This window comes from Cygnus olor, chromosome Z (genome assembly GCF_009769625.2).
Source record: "Cygnus olor isolate bCygOlo1 chromosome Z, bCygOlo1.pri.v2, whole genome shotgun sequence".
NCBI lineage: Eukaryota > Metazoa > Chordata > Aves > Anseriformes > Anatidae > Cygnus > Cygnus olor.
Genome location: NC_049198.1, coordinates 5149060 through 5162951, shown reverse-complemented (window position 1 = coordinate 5162951; position 13892 = coordinate 5149060).

Here is a 13892-nt window from a genome sequence, read left to right as displayed (position 1 = left end):
AGTATTTTCAAGGACCAAAGAGAAACTACTGCAAAATAGGTGGAAAGCAAAAACTTGCTCTCCTTTGCGATGGGTTTTCATGATATGTGCAACTGTGAAGGAGATAAGGAAATGGAAGCAGGAGAGGTACCTGAAAAAATAATCAGTATTGGAAGTCAGACACCTCCATCTATCCACTCCTCCGAGTATTTCAGAGAGTAAACACAAAGCATTAGGCAGGAATACAGAATTAGAAGTTGCAACAGAAGAAAAAAATCATAGCCTGATTAAGGATATGTTTTAAAGAAAATGAAGAAGGAGGGAAAAAGTATAAAGGGCACACGAGAGATAGTTTAACAGACTATGATTGAAGAGGAGAGATACGCAGTAATGTTAATAAAATTACAATTGGAATAGAGAAGGTGAGCAGAACATTTTCTCTCCTAATACAAAGATTAGGAAACATCAGACGAAACAGCAGTGTCTGGATTCAAAACCAAAGTACTTATAGGAGTCATGGCTGACTTAAGGAACTCTAAAGTTTTTGGCAGTAAAAATGAACGTATAATGGAAAAATAATAATAATAATAAAAATCCATTGAGGACTACTAAATACTACCTCTTGCTCAAGAAGTACTCAAGACTCACACCAACAGACCGAGGAAAACACTGGAAAAAAAGTATCATGGTCTGTTCACAGCTACACAGAAAAAGAGAGGAGAGGGAGAGCCCCTATTCTCTGAGTACTCCTCTGGAATCAGGATCTTCAACTGTTGTCCTACAGGATTTCTGTAATAACCATGGTCTGAGCAGTTCTGTATTGTCAGGCCTGGATACAAACCTCAGAATTCAGAAGGGTTTGTTCTTCAGAGCATAAAATATGACTTAAACAGGAAATTCTGAATGTAATAATGTGATGTCTAAATATCGAACTTCAGTAGTATGAGACTGGAAGGTCAGTAAATCCCTGTTGTGATTAGAATTCCATTTTCATTAAAATCATCCTCAAATGCTCAGTATTGACATTCTAGACAAAACTAGTAATGACACTAAAACCACTCATTAGAACAGCTGGGTTTTCCTGGTAATCTCCCATCAACACAGCCACTTCCTTCTCAGGAGTTTGTATCCCCATAGCTGGCAGTAACTTTGGCTGACATTAAAAACATCTGAGAAGTGGGTGGCTGTGGGGGTGACTCGAAAGACAAGCTAAGCAAAATATTTCAAAAAATATTAATGAAAATGATATATATGTAATAGATAATTATTTTTTTTCCTCCTGTTAATGTTTGCCAGAGAAAAGTAAGTAGCAAGGCTTTTTTTTTTTCCCGTTGTTTACACTGGAAAGTAGGAAGGATTATAGGAAATACAGAGAATTATGTTAGAGCAAGGAGCAAAATAAGACTGAAGTAAATGGAAAGCCATTTGCTCATTTTTGAGCATAATCTAGAAAAATTAAGGTAGAATTTTTAGGTCTAGAAGAGTGCTTTTTTTTTTTTCTTCAGATGAACCATATTAAGTCCCTGTTTTAAGGAGCAAGATTCATGTTTATTAAACCAACAAGAGCTTAATAAGCATTATTACATTATATAAACAGTTGGACAAACATATCCACCTAACTATTTCACTTCCATAGGCCCTTGTCCAGATCCTAAAAAGGGAATACTGTATTCCTATTTACAATGCAGTATTTGTTCTAATTGTTTGTTGTCATAACTTTCTATTGACAGCCTCATCTGCCCCAGTTTTATTCATTTCTGTAGTGGAAGACAAATATTTTAGCTTCATTCTCAGTTATGAGAATATAAATTAGTCTTCCATCTCCCATTTGAGCAGAAAAGTACAAGGTTCTGCCTTCAGTCTGCTACTAAAAAAAAAAAGTTAATAATGAGATGATTTGAAATGATTCATCTCAAAACACCTAAAACTAGAATTACAAAAGAAAAATCACTGGTGGAAATGCTTTATGGACAACAGGAAGACACAGTACAAAATGCAACAATTAAACCTAAGATATTAGAGTTATTTCATTTTATTTTAATGAATGACTCATCCCACAACAAATTCTAATCCTCTGTTTCATTTCTTTGTTTCTCTGCTTTAAGGATACATTTATCATGATGCAAATTCATAGAAAACTGTCCTCAGGCAAACAAGAGCAGCTGCAAAGGTGAGAAAAAAAGCTTGGGGTACTAACCTGTAATGAATCATTTATTTAATAAATGCAGACACTATTGCTGTTTACATATTACTTATGACCATACAGTCAATCTGCTGTGTTTTTTTTCCTATTTCTTTTAATTTGTTATTCAAAATCACTTTTTAAGAAACAGCAATTTTCTAAGAGCATTCAGTATTCAAAATATAGCAATTGCATTGTTTGAGTATCTGTTTGTTAACATTGAAACAGCTATATGCTTAGATCTTTAAGCATGCTTTAGTCTTAAGCAAAAGACAGCAGAAGTATAAGATGAGCTTTTTCTGGAGAAAATGCCATTATAAAATACATTCTATTCATCCTACATCTGCACTTGCTCTGGGGGTATTGAATAAAAGAATGAGATGTTAATACAACATGTAAATGTTCTGAAATTGTTTCCTAGAGCACTTTATGTTGAAGGGATTTTGTCAATTAACCTGGATAAATATTCTTGTCATTAGGCAGGGAGTTCATGAGTTTAAAAACTTGATTAGCAAGCAAAATGCAAACCTTGACTGATTTGTGCTCCAGTAAGTGATGGATTTAAAGACATGTTAACCATTTAACTATAAGCAACTATGCATGAGCCCAGTGGGGGACATTCCATTATGGAAAAAATGACCACTTTTTTTTTCCTTGTTCTTACATACTATGCACAGCAGAGAGGGGATACGTAAAAAGCATCCTTCAGAAAAGGCTTATAAGCCCACTTTGCTGAAATGTTGCTGTGACAAGAAAGAGCGCTAATGCAGAAATCACTGCAGAACTCTGGAGCACTGATCAAACCTACTCCTGAGAAAAGCTACATTTGGCACACTAGCTTAACTTGATCAATTGTGAATAAAGCTAGCATGATAGAGTAATTGCTAGGAGACTTGAATTTTTTTTAACTTATATTTTACATTAAGAGATTTAACATATTCTTCATTCCTAAATACTCTGAGCACCTCTGAATCATACTGCTAAGAGACCTCCAACACACTGCAGAAGCAACTCTGCATTTTTGTAATTCATATTCCTTCTAGAAATACCCAGCGGTTCAATCCCATCTGCCACAGACACCCTGACTTGCTCAGGCAATCCCCATCCTTTTTTTTCTGTTCTCCAAATTACTCATCTGTATGATGACTCATTGTGTCAAACATCCCTCACCATACTTGATGGGACACTTGACAACCTCCCACCTTGAAGCCAACTCTTTAGCTCAAGCTGTTAAGACATATGCCTTTTGTTCTGAAGTTCTTATTTCTGTCCCTAGTGTCAGACAACATATTGTCCCATGTCTCTGCTGCAATGCATTTTAATCTAAGCCTTATTAGTATGTCGAGTGGTAACAGCAAATAACAGGAGAAAAGTTGTGAGACCAACTATTAACAGAAAATGTGAAACAACTTAAAAGCCCACAGGGTAATGGAGAATTGTGTTTCTGGTCTTGTCATAACAGAAGGGAGGTTTGGCATGAGTTCAGAGCAATATCTTCCTCTTCTTTATCCCAGGTCAAACAATGCAACCAACACTGTGTAGCTGTTGTACAGAGTTTTAAGAAATAGCAACAGTTTATCACATTCTTGAGAACATTCAAGAATATAATTTTTAGAAGATCTTGCAAGTGATGGCTCTAACTTCTAGAACAGAAACACTGAAGGTCATGTCCTAGAGCATGTCAAAGGGAAAAAGCTATTTCCTCTGGGTTTCCAATAAGGTTTCACAACTGATTTATGATCTTACTGTGAAGAAGTACTAATAACTGCAGGTCATTTGTAGATATATGTTGAGTTTTAATTACATTCATAGATAGCACTTTTATACTTTCAAATGGAACACTGATAATCAGAATGTGTGAATTTTAAAGACCTCAAAACCTTAACTACATGTAAACATGCTCCCCATGAGCACAAATATATGATTATTCTAAATCCATTCATCTTCCAGTGCTTTTGCTAGGAAGGAAAACAATAAGCATAACTACAATATGAAATACTACAAAAACAGGGTTAGATGAGCTCTGCAAAGGTCATCTTTTTCATCCCTGTGAAGATACACAAATCCATTTAATTCAAACAATACTTGTTTAACTTTACTTTGTCTTCCAGAGAAATAAATCATTTTATTATTTTTTTAAGCACTGAAATAAATTGCCTCACTATCCTATGAGAAGCTTCTTTAAAACTCAAATGTCCTTTATTACAGAGTAAGTCTATACTTCTCATTCTACCTGCTACAGCTAGTATGAAAAGACATAGCGAATGTACTGAACACGTATTTAAATAGCAAGCTAGTGAATGTATATGAACGTGATAAATACAGAGAATGTTGTTCTCTCCCAAGCCTTCCTGCCTCTTCTCTTCATTCATGCCTCTTCCTTTTCCCCAGAAAGGCAACTCTATCAATCCTCCTTCACAGGTCATTTATTAACCGTCTATGCTATTTGTGTTTCCACAGGTAGTTTCTCCCCTACCTGTTTTCAAAAGTGTTTCCCAACTGAAGTTTCAAACCTTCATACAACATGGATTTACACCTATTACTGGTGCATTTCAAGTTTAGCATAGTTAGAATAAACATAGGCAACCAACATAAACAGATGTCAAATTTTTGGTACTTTCTAACCTGTTCCTGAATGCTCTCAGTGACATACCACAATCTACTGAGAATGTGCCAGTTTCCTACCTTTAATTTTTGGCTGCTATTCTTTTTCAAATCATCCTTGCTACATTAGTTTCTGGAAAAAGAAGATTCATTATGATTGTCACCTTGAAAGGGTTTCTAGATAATGGTAATGACTGCGTCCCTCAATTCCATGCACCTGAAAAAAAAAAGTTTCTTTAATCTGGGTCACATGCTTTATACTCCACGCAGACTTTTGGTTGGCCATCGCTGTTTCTTCACACCAGAGACACACTGTTAAACCTTAAAACCTCTGTAGATAGAATAGATACAGAGATAGATAGGACTTATATGTACATGCAGGCAAGAACAGTCACAGAGATGTTGGACTTTTTTCTTCCTACATATGCATCACCTCTGCAGATTACAGGTAGCTCACAATTGCCTTTCTCAGCCCTGACACATTCCATACTGTTTTTTATTGTCTGATGTGTTTTTAGATTTAATCACACATCTTCACAACCTTTCTTTTGTTCCTTCTCTAGACTCGTTCACTGTTTAGAACAGTTCTCATGTGTGCTCTCTATCCATCTGAATGTAATATTGCCAACAAATTTGTTCATGTTTGCATATACAAGTTGTACCAGGACACTGTCAAAAAGCATAGCCTCTTAAGACTCTATGGCAATTTTCATTTGGACACTGGACCAATAACTTATTCAAAAGACACAAATTTTGAGATACACATTATGTACGCACAGTTGATACTAGCAGAACAGCATCTTTAAAGGCCGTTTTTATTTGTTTAGTTTGGATAAGGGTGTTTTTCATTGAGCATACACTTCTAAAATAATTGGAATTCTGAAGTTATGCCATTCTTATGTTATAGTATCTGGTAAGATAGTACTGATACTCTACAATGCTGCTCTACTGCCAGATGTATGGGCAGCTGTTTTCATATGATGCTGCCATATTTTCCCTGTTTAGAACTGAAGAATCGAGTTTAGGAGTCTTCCTGCACATCAGATATAAAGGCAATTTGGCACATTATAAAAAAGAAAAATTATTTTATTAATCTTTTTATTTAGGAACAGGTATAACCAAGTGTGTGATTTCACCACAGAGCCTTGCCAAAATGTAACAGTAAAACAAACCAAAAATAAATGAGAGCAACAGACAGATTCTTGAATTTGATCTGCTACTAGTCATCCAGATTTTTTTTTTTTTTTTTTTTATTCACTTTGCTGTCTGTAAGAGACGAGTTTCATTTTCATCACAGAAACACCAAACAGGATGAATCTGATTTTTTCTGACCTACCTTTCTGTAGGTATCACTTACTGGTTTACATATTGTGATAGTTGTAATCTAAATATCAAATTGTTTATCATCATTCTGTTGGTCAAGTACTTTTGCAGTTCTTATATCAGTTGCAATTATTATCTTTTATCTCAAATTATCTTTTATATTTTTATCTTTTTTTTTTTATCTTTTATCTCAAATTATCTTTTGAGTACATAATAAAGCTGAATAACTGTATTGACAACAAAAGAGGTACAGTTCCTTTAAAATCATCAGTGAAAGGATCCTTCAAGTTAATTCAGACTTTTGTATAGCTAAATCTCTCCCTGAGCATATTCTTTCTTATGTTGAAGAGCAGAACATTTAGCGAGTACAGCATAACTGAGGCTTGGATTCAGCTGCCTAATGGGGGTGAATTATGGGCTACCAAAAATGACAGAAAAATTAATATATATATACACTGTTGTTTTCAGTAGCAGTAGTGCAGTTTCTTTGACTACAAGTTTCTACTGACTTTTTTTTTCACATCTGTGCTTGTGTTCTGATGATCATACCTATTTTGATAGTTTCCCAGGTACTTATGCAAAAACAGCATTGAAAACAGGAGGAATCCTGTATGAAGGATATCACTACATTTTCTAAATCTGAGATCAGCTCTGACATTAAGCTCTACCAAGTGAATTATGAGATAGATAAACACTAATTTATTTGGAAAATTCTTACAGACCTGTATTGTAAAAGATGACAAATATTCCACTTCTGACTTCCACTGCAGTTCAAGACATGCTTCTACCAAAGACACTAGACAGTCTGTCACTAGTTAGTCCGTTAATCAGTTTAAAGATGGTATTGTTATAAAATATGGTAAAATCAATAGGCTTCCATGTTTGGAGAAGACCTAATCTAACCTGTATATGTCATGAAAAGCAAAGCAGTTAAGTAATTTTCTAATGTTATTAATTAACCATGAGTGGAAAAAAAAATACCGTAAACTTCATTATATCACTACCTGCTTAACTTTAAAAAGCTGAACTTTAGCAAAAAAAAAATCATTCAGAAGACTGACACAGAACTCTAGTTCTTCCCACTTGCTTAACATGCCTTACTGGTCTCAAATTAGTAAAGAATTGTCCAAGAAAAGATTGTGTACTAGGTGATCTATTGAACTTGTTTTTCCAAGCTTTAATGTCAGTTTTCCTGTCAGATGTGATTTTCATTGCTCTATAAAGAAAAGAAAACTCTTTACAATCTGCAAGGAGAAGGATAAAAACTTGAGACAGGTCTGCAAATTCAGAATACTGAACTAATTGTAGGGTTAAATTCACCAAGTGATGACTTTCCTGGAGCTATCAGCAGCATATTGATAACACCAAAAGTACTCTTTAGATACCAAGTAAGAGCATTCTTTCTGCTCAGCAAAGACAATATTTAAATTAAGTGATATTACTGTAAAACTAGCAAAAATATATTGCCTGAAGGGAGGAAAAGAAAGCCCAAATTAGCACTGCTTCTGTGACACATCAATATCATTTACTAGAGCTTTGGAAAAAAAAAAAAAGATGAAAAATCTTTCATATTTCCATGATTTTTTTTTTTTTTTTTTTTTTAACAAAGACCACATAATCAAATGTTTTTGTTTTGTTTTGTTTTGTTTTGTTTTTTTTGGGGGGGGAGGGGGGGCGGGGAGTACAGATTTCTCTTCACAAAGAAAATATATTTTTCCAAATTCCATACTGAGGAATGGGTGTTCTCAAACGGCCACAGTTAATAAAGCCTGTAGACCAAACGTAGACAGCTTAAAGAACGCAGAATTACTTAAAAGTCTGGCTACCTTTGAGAGCTCATAAACAGGCCAAGCCCTGCAAAGTTCAACAGGTTACCTAAAATTGTTGCTGAAAGCGTATAATCAAGTAGTCTTCAGGTAGGCACGCTGCTGACACAAGCTACTTCTACATTAAAATTCAGGCTCATTGTTTCTCTGTGCTTACCAAAGTTAGGTTAGGTTCCTTTTCCAGAAGTACCGTCTGACTCTAAACAGTTTAGTATTTCAGAGAAGCTGTTTGTACTTTCAGCTATAGCTATCTGGAAATACAATCCCTTTTAGAAATAATAATAATCATCATCATCATCATCCTGGCAGTTCTGCTTTTCCTGATTAACCCTTATTCTTTGATGGAGAAGTGTCTCATGGCTAGGCCCACATCTAAATTCCTTTAAATAACTGAGCTCAGAGACTGAGATGAAGAATCATATATCACCATATAAAATAAACATCCATTAAATTTATCTGTATGACAAGTAGCATTCAAAAGCTAACCATAACGTCTACTTCTCAAATTCCAGAGCATTATGTCCACAAATCTCTACAAGGATATTTTCCTTAAGTTTTTAAAGTTTAGGATCAAATGTATACAGACAAATATGTACAAACACAAATAACAAACATACATGATATAACCAAATATTTTTAACAAGATCTACCCTAAAATAATATTTATAAGTATTTATTCAATGATATAAAATTTTAATATTTTTTTTTGCTGGTTACGTTGGCCCGGGACTCAAAGAGGTAAGAATGGTATTATTGAAAAGCCATTTACTTGTTGCTTGTGAGAAGGTAGCAGTAAAACCAAATATCCTGCCTGATTTTTCATGAACAAAACTTGAACGGGAACTGCATTTGATTAGTTCTCAAGTCCCAAATATTTCTTCATTCCATAAGATCAAATCCAGAGTTCAGACACAAATGCCCTGAGGATCACACCACCTGTGCTAGACTCAAGTTTGGAAAGAAAGAGACTTTTGTGTGTACCCATGAGACAGACTGCGGCATTTTTGTTTTTTTTTTTTTTTTTCTTTTTTTGCTATTAATGTGCCTAGAAGACACATCCACAGTTATTAATGAAAAGGGCTAGACTGAAATATATATATATTCTCTTTAGTTTTGCTGCAGCTGTTTGTTGTGGACGTTCCTTGACAATATAACAAAGGGAAAAGGCTGAACCAACAGTGGATCTTTAATGGGTTGGAATACGCAAATACCATGTGAGACAGTGGCCAACAAAGATCAGAGAAATTTACGTTCTTTCTATTAACTAGAGACAATAAAGGATTCTTGAATACTGGAACCCAGACAAGTCCTTGATACACTTCAGATGAAAGACCTTGACTGGATTTCAGGAATTCTTTATAAGCTGAGTACTGTCGCAGAACAGTTCCTATAATATTTTCATTTTGCAAATATCCAGTTTACTAATCTGTGTTGCTGTTTTATTTCCTATTCATATCCTCCAATCTTTGGGCCAACAGCTGACAAAAATTAATTTAAAAAGTCAAACACTAATTCTTAGGTTATTTTTCCAGGTGTCTTTTACTTCCACATGATTTCAAGTAGCATTTAAGTTTATCTCACATCAATCCAAACATTTTTTTCCCCCCCATGCAAATCTCTTTCAGCTCAACTTCATACTTTCATCCACACTTAAAGACTCATACATTAAAATGGTAGTAGAATGACCTGCATTTTCTCTGCACCCTTTCCTTTTCTGTGTTCTAATGTTCCTTCCGTTTTTCAGTAAATTCCTCAAAAGAATACTGATATTTTCTTTCTTCTTGAGCAGCAACTATTTTTACAAACACATTGCTTAAGGTTTTAGTAAAGCATGTACATCTCAATAACAGTACAATAATTCATGCTGACCTAGTCTTAAAACAGTATTGCCAAGAAATTTCTTTCAGCATCTTAAACACTGGATAAGAAGCAGACAGTGCCTTTGATATAACTGTTGCCTGCCTACCATTAATTTTCTCTAGAGTATTTAAACCCTTCATTCTCCAGGAAGATTATGAGCTACTACATTGTCTTCAATGGGAGAATCTGTAAAATTGTGTTGCAAGTTTAAAATGAATGGCTTAACTTTTTCTTTTTCTTTTTTCTTTCTTTCTTTGACATCTTCATTTCTTCATTTGGCCATTAGTAATGTAAATTTACTTGATCAAACAAAGTGTCACTGGCAACAGATGTATTACATAAACCCACTAATGAGTCAAAATAAGTTTGATTAGGATTTTTATATTGTATACATCTCCACTCAGTACTGCAGAAAATTCACTAACATTTTCTCACTAAATTTGTTGTATTTTTGCAACAGAATCACTGCAATGTCTTATATTGTAGCAATCTTCCCCTTCTCTCTCCCATCTTTATGTTCCACTATGATTTCTACCCAAAAAAATAAAACTTAAGAACTCTATGATTCTGTTCTCTAGAATCCTAGCTAGCTCCAGTGATCCCTCCATAAATACAACTGCATCACATCACTTAAACTTACATAAAGCTTAATGTTCAAATTCTGAGTTTTCTTTTGTTTGCGGTTTTTTATTACTTTTTTTTTTTATTATTATTCTTTCTATTTATGCTCAATGTTAGTGTTTCAATGAACAAATAACAGGATTATCTAATTTAAAAGTTCCTACAAATCTCATCCATACAATCAGGGGCTACACAACCGTATTTTAAATAAAGGAAGCTTTAACTGCCAAACTTGCATATGTAAAGAGTCCAGAAAGCCCTCTGGAGAAAGATCTTTCCCTGGGTCCTCAGAATCCTAAAGATGCAAATCCCAATGCAAATCTGGAACACTGAATTTGCCAGCCTGCATTTCTTTTTCTTCTCATGTATATGCAATAGTGATTCATCTGGCAGGTATGGGCCATGAACCACGTTAAAGAATCTTCCAATTGCAGCAGAAATGCACTATAATGAGTCCCATAAAAAAAATCACTAAGTCTGACATTGGAAGGACATTGGGAATATTAAAATTGAGATTCAGGTGTCTGGAGAGCATGGGTGCACATTACCATACATTTCCCTAAGTCTGTAAACTGTTCTTGCCTTGCAGCAATTTGCACAGTATAGCAATTAATTGTGGATTATCTTTATAGGATAACGGTGAGTGTAATCAGTCAAATTTAATTGACAGCCCACTGAAACTTAAGGAGATTTGATTTTCTAGAGTTCTGAATCTTCGGAAACCTCAAATTAAAGGCAGACAATTAAGACTGATACTGTCAAAGACTCTCCAATTAATCACAATTTGTTTACCAATGCACTTTACAACTGAGTGATTGCCTAGCATCCTGTTGTACTTAAGACAATAGTGTCAAATAGACATTCTCTTCCTGCACTGTATTTTTAAAAATGGGCTTCCATTTTCTTTCTTAAACCACTAGCAATATGAGTTTGACTTATGACTTGCTGATTTCATTCATTTGCAAATCTTCAGCTATTAACATTTTCTTGTTTAATACATTTTTATGTGGATATCATATATAATCATTATAAAATTTATTTTGCAAACCTTTCTAGTGTGCTAATCATAGGCTGTTTTCCAGTTCATGACTGAAGTTATATCTTTATTTAATCTACTACCTCATTTTTTATTTGCACAGTATCCAATGAAACCTGCATTAGAAGGATATCTAATTTGCCTGTTGCTGGTTACTTTTCCCAGTCTTTGGGCAGAATTAGTTAACTAGATTTCAGTGATAAAAATCCACATTTTCTATCTTTTTTCCTGGGCTTTGGTTTGTGAGGTAAGAAGAATCAAACTGGGAAACTGGAAGTGGAGTGTGACTTGTGCAGCTGTTCCAACCATCTGGGTTTCTCCCATCTACCCCCCTCTTCTTCAAGCAGATGGACAGTAATGGTGATCTTTGATGAATTAATTCCTAAAGAACAATCACTGACTTCACATTGCTGTCCTCAAAATGATCCATAATCACCAATTTTTTTTTCAATGTACTCTTCAGGAGAATTATTGTGAGGTGTATGTGTCCTCTGAAGCTAGTTTTCTGAGAAGCCACCACATATCTGACAACTATCATTTCACAGATTTGTATTTTCATTCAAACTGTAGTCTGTGGCTACAATGAACAGAATGAGGCCATGTTATGAGCATCATGTTGCTATGGATGTTTCTCTTATTTTTCTGTTTGTCACTTTTATAGAAATGGAGAGAAAGGTGAAAGGGCTCAAAGGCTCAACCCAGAAAACTCTTCTCAAACTACCAAAAGTAATTTGTTAGCCTAGAAATTTCTTCTACCTGAGACTCCACTCTTTTTTCTCATTTTGCTGCTAGAAGGGGCACAAACTTTGTTCCCGTTAAGATTCACATCATCCTGTAAATCTCATGCCACTCCCTGTAGGTACAGTATACCTCTACACCCCTGGACTTCCAAAATCCCAGACTTGGCAGTCACCTGAAACATAATGTATTTCAGATCAACATTCAAGGCTTCATTAAACTAAGGCAAAAGCATTTCCTGATCTCATATTCAAAAAAAAAAAAAAAAACTGATTACCAAGAGAACTTTACAGGAGGAGCTGTTTTCCTTGTTGAGTTTAAACATTTATAGAAATGAAGTGCTGGGCCTCCAGCTGGTATGCATAGCTTCGTTAGCACAATATATTTATTAACTGTGAGAATTAAAGTTAATTATTGAAGTAGATGTTTGCAGGATTACAAAAATTCTTACTGCTTTCGCAAAACGCCTAACAAAATTCTGTATTAACAGGTACCCATTTCATAAGTCATCCTGAGTAATGGAATGTGGTGTAACAACGACACGGACACCAGGGCTCTCTTAGGATTAGTAACTGATACTTTATTGATGACATAACTTCAGCTCTCTCTTACTGAGGGCCTAACTTCATCTCTCGTATTGAGGACATAACTTCATTATTCTTATTGCAACCCCATATTGAGGACAGGCTCCCCTCTTATACCATTCGCCCCACAGCAGTACTTTTCCACTAACTACTCATTGGTCGACAACAAAACAGCAACAGCAAACACCCAGCAACTTCCATGCCTTAAGGGCTAGAGAACAAGCAACCCGAGACGACAAGGCGTCTCCTGAATCACCCTTCTTTGTTCCCTCTAAACTCTTTACATTCCTGATGGCCTCATCGTTAAGAGTCCGATGTTATCATCAACCATGGGCCTTGTCAACCGCCATGGCCACACTCCCACAATGGAAGACTGGAGACAGAGAGGGAGGTTGATCTTCTGTAGGCTAGTAAGGTCCTAAATTCTGTGTAATTTCTTATGCAGTAGCAACAGCTGAAATGTACATGAGAAACAGCTTTTGATGAGAGACAATCCATAAGCTGAATACAGATGTTACACTGCTATAAACATTAAGACATCCAGTTTTAAAAGGCATACCCAAGAGCCTCATGAAGTTAACAGCTTTCCCACTTGCATTAACGGTCAGAAAATGGACATAACACCTACCTGAATTTATCACAGACCACTTGCATTTCATTTCTGTTTTGGTGTCCTCTTTTTGTCATTGTGTAGTGTTCATCTAGGGCTTTTATGCTTCCCTTTATTTACTTCTTTATTTTATGATTACTTTATCTTCTACTCTTGCTCTGTTTGTCACCCATTTTAATTCTTTCTGCCCTATTTACCATCCTAGAACACAGCAGACTTCTCTTCACCGCAACCTATGGATCAGCCAATTAGTTCATAAATTTCAAAGAACCAGCAGATGTAAATATTCAACAAAGATGGGGAAAGTGATAAGATAAAACAGGATCTATGTGTAGTGACGGCAGCTTTGGGTACAACACCTTCACAGGTGCTTTGTGAAGAGTTGTTAAGGGCATAATTCCATCTCCAGAAAAAAAAAAGGGGGGGTGTTAATATACTTCAGAAACAGGAAAAATACAGTATCTGCAGTTTTTTGTTTTGTTTTGCTTTGTTTGTTAACACCAGATTAAAACACAGTTTTGAAAAAAAT